Source organism: Sciurus vulgaris (assembly GCF_902686455.1).
Source record: "Sciurus vulgaris genome assembly, chromosome: X".
Taxonomy (NCBI): Eukaryota; Metazoa; Chordata; class Mammalia; order Rodentia; family Sciuridae; genus Sciurus; species Sciurus vulgaris.
The window spans coordinates 76,185,885-76,190,013 of NC_136471.1; the positions used below are offsets into that span (position 1 = coordinate 76,185,885).

Sequence of the window (4,129 nt, forward strand, 5' to 3'; positions counted from 1 at the left end):
AACTACATCCTATCCCCTATTGAATGCCTTTTCAAGAGCCCAGCATTGTGTATTCTGAGAAGTGAAACGTGTGACTTGATTACTACCAGTAATGTCTAACTCTGAAGGGGATAGAGTGTCCAGGTGGTAAGGGGTAGTGGTATACAACTGTAATCCCAGTTACTCAGGACACTGAAGCAGGAGGATCTGCAAGTTAGAGGCCACCCTGGAAAACATAGCAAGACCCTATTTCAAAAAGAAAAAGAAAAGAAAGAAAACAGGCTATGTATGTAGCTCAGCTTTTAGAGCATTAGCCTAGCATATGAGAGGCCCTGGGTTAATCCTCAGTACCAGAGGGATGGAGAGGTGTTAGCACAGGGAGTATCCTGGTGAGGCTTGTCTTATGGCCTTAGCATTTGTGGAGCCTTGTATATTTTTGCTTTCTATCGGGTGTATCCTTGAGCTATGATATTTTCTGAGTTCTCAAAAATGAGACACCTCTTAGGCAATGACTGAATGGTTTTTAACACATTTAAAGATGCATTCGATCCCCAGCACCCAACAACAACAACAAAAAGATGCAACCATTTGTTGGTCAGATGAGACACAGAAGAGGAGAAACAAAACAAAATCACATGAAATAAGTTCTGTGATTTAAATATAAAAATTTTAAATTATGTTTTTATTAAAATTTTTTAAATTTTTACAGACTGCATTTGATTCATCATACACAAATGGGGTACAGCTTTTCGTTTCTATGGTTGTACACAATGTAGATTCATACCATTTATGTAATCATACATATACATAGGGTAATACTGTCTGTTTCATTCTGCTCTCTTTCTATCCCCCAACCCCCACCCCATTTTCCTCCACACCATCCAAAGTTCCTTCATTCTTCTTTTCTCCTCCCCCACCTCTCCCCGTTATATATCATCATCCATTTATCAGAGAAAACATTTGTTCTTGGCCTATTTCACTTAACATGATATTTTCCAACTTCATCCATTTACCAGCAAATGCCATAATTTTATTCTGCTTTATGACTGAGTAATATTCCACTGTGTATATATACCACAGTTTCTTTATTCATTCATCTATAGAAGGGCATCTTGGTTGGTTACACAATCTAGCTATTGTGAATTGAGCTGCTATGAACTTTGATGTGGCTGCATCACTGTAGTATGCTGATTTTAAGTTTTTTGGGTATAAACCAAGAAGTGGGATAGCTGGGTCAAATGGTGGGTCCATTCCAAGTCTTCTGAGGAATCTCCATACTACTTTCCAGAGTGGCTGCACCAATATGCAACTCCTTCAGCAATGTATGAGTTATTTTAATTTGACTGCAGATTGAATGCCAGGAGCACTTTACGACTAAGCTGCTTCCCTGGTCCCTCACTTTTTAACATTTATTTTTCTTTATTTATTCCCATGCTGTAAGATTTTGTTTCAGTTTCTTCAGGGATATTTTTTCTTGTGTGCAGCCTCCTCTTTTGGTTTAGGAATAATTTGTTCCTTTCCAATTGGGATCGTCTCAATGGCAGGGGAACACACGTATAGGTTAATCCAACCATGAGCGCTGTAAGTAAGTTGGCACATCTTGGATACTTTGTTCATGTGGATATGTCCAATTACCAGAGAATCTACATCTAAACCCTTGCGTTCAGCATCCCTCTCTGCAAAGAATGCAGAGCATGTGCAGCAAAAAATAAGCACTTTTTGGGCCACCAACCCTGTGTCCAGCCCCACTGTTTGGCTTGGGCATGCTTCCCAAATCCATTATTGTAACACAAGAATGGCATACATTGCTTCTTTAAAGTGACATCTTTCAGATACTTGGAGGCTTTTTGTATATGCATACCTTTGATGGCCTATGCAGTTTCAGGAATGTTCTTAAAGCAAACACAAAGATCTGAACCTCTTGATTTGTATGTTTTTGTGGGGTTTTCTGAGTTAAGAGGGTAGTGAACTATTTTCACAGATCACCTCAGGTCACTTACAGGAAACACATTCCCAGGAACTTTTATGTTTTTAAAAAATTTTGAAACAGGTTCTCACTAAATTTCAGAGGCTCGCCTCCAATTTGCAATCCTCCTGCCTCAACCTCTGAGTTCCCTAGGGAGTATAGGTGTGCATCACTGCACGTGGCTTAATCATACATCCGATTGACAAATAATACCTTTATGTATGTATAGGGCACAATATATGTTTTACTACTTAATACATCATGAATCCTAGAAAAGATAGCAGGCACCTTACCAGGTTAACAGGAATGGACCAATTGCCAGGGATGTACACAAAGACCAGCATGTGGGTCCTGAGTGCTAAAGTCATCATTGGAATTAAGAATATTGCCCAAGATTTCCAAAGGGGAATTGTAATTGGTGAATTAAAAGCAAGTAGGAATGAAGTCCATGGTGGCACACTGTGACAGAGAGGCTTACTGTTGCACATATGTACAATCCATGCAGGGTTGAAGGTTTGCTGGTGAGTCATATCGGTTATAGTGAGTTCACATTGAGAAGTGGTCAATAGCAGGTGGTCGCACACAGAAGATATCTGGATTGATCACGGTGAGGAGCGAGGGGAACTGGAACCTGTGTCAAGGGTGACTAAGCCCTGCTTCTGGTATGAAAATTACAAGTTATACTTAACAGAGATGCTGCAATAGCATTAAAATTTTAAAAATTCACTACAATTCACCCCTTAGTCCATAGCATTAATTTAAAATGTGAGGCAGTTGTAGTTTGAGTGGTAGAGATATTGAGTATAAAGAGAGGGTATTTGAGGTACTGAGTTTAGAGATAAAAGCTGTGGGGAAAGCTGAAGGTGTGTAGCAGGCAAAGAGATCAGGGAGTGTGTGGTCCTGTCCCTCAGGGGACAAAGGGTTGACGCCATTGAGGGAGGCACCTCCTGGGGAAAGAACTCCACTTACTTGAGTGACCTGTGCCTTCTTTTTCCTCTAGGCATGGAAGGATAAAAAGTGTGCATTTGAGCAGAGAACAGTTAAATATGCATGGATCATGGATCGATAACTTCAGGAAGAAAACAAGGTGGAGATTTTGACAGAGAAGGTGAAGTTGTCTCTATCCATGAGATTTGGGAAGAAGACCCTGATTTGGGGGAAAAGGGACTGGGATATGCTTTTAAGTGAGTATGTACTGGAGCTGATATAGACTCAGCATTGGTTATTTGTGGTTGAAACCATGGCTTACTGCAGAATTTGCGATTCCAGAAGTGAACCAATGAAAACACCTAAACCAATATGATGAATAGTTAATCAAATGTCATATAACCGCCCATCCCATGATATCTTTTTTTTTAGATGTCTTTTTGATTGAAGTTTAGATTTAGATGAGTCTCATATCAAAAAACTGCCTTATCTGTGGAATAATCTGTGGTTGACAACTCCCAGGAGAATATGTGCCCTGGATCTCTCAGCGAGTGTATGGTCCTGCCCCCCGGGCACAAGGTTTGACTCTGAGGCAGATGCTTCCAGGGGAAAGAAATAACCTCCATGAACCTCCAGCCCTTGTGGGATGGAAACATCAAAATTTAAACCTGGGGCAAAATAGAAATGTATTCAAGAGTTTGTCAGATTAGAATTTGAAAAAAGTTGTTAAGCAGACCATTATTGCTATCATGATAGAAATATTCATAGTTCTATCATATTCATAGTTAAGCCAGTTATCTGGAAGGTGCTGGGTACATAAATATTCTTTTCATCACTGTTTATTTTAAGACATAGAATGTATATTTTACTACCAGTAATGTTTGTAACTCAAATAGGACTAAGGAGGGACTCAGCAAGACCTTGTATTATGGATTTAGTATATACTAGTGGATAGGTATGAGTTTACTTAATTTTTTCTTTTTTTTCTTTTTTTTCGGTGCTGCGGATTGAACCTAAGACCTCATACAAACTAGGCAAATGCAATACCACTGAGCTGCACTGAGCTATATCCCAGCACTATATAGCACTGAGCTATATATTTTGGGGTATCTGTGAAGCAAGGATCCCCAAAGGTTTGTTATCAGCTGCCATTGTTTATCACTATTAATTCCATAGGCATCTGGTTCTCAAGAGTTCTGCCAGTGTGCTTCAGGCAGCATTATGGCATTTGACATAGGACTGAGGCCAGAAGCCACC

The 4,129-nt window shown here is 39.8% G+C and overlaps 1 pseudogene across 1 annotated transcript; it reads right to left on the reverse strand.

Moving 5' to 3' along the window:
• Positions 1-1,402: 1,402 nt before the first annotated feature.
• On the reverse strand, positions 1,403-2,949 carry LOC306650788 (large ribosomal subunit protein uL22-like; annotated as a pseudogene). The gene has a single exon. The product of its transcript is annotated as a large ribosomal subunit protein uL22-like (transcript).
• Positions 2,950-4,129: the final 1,180 nt, after the last annotated feature.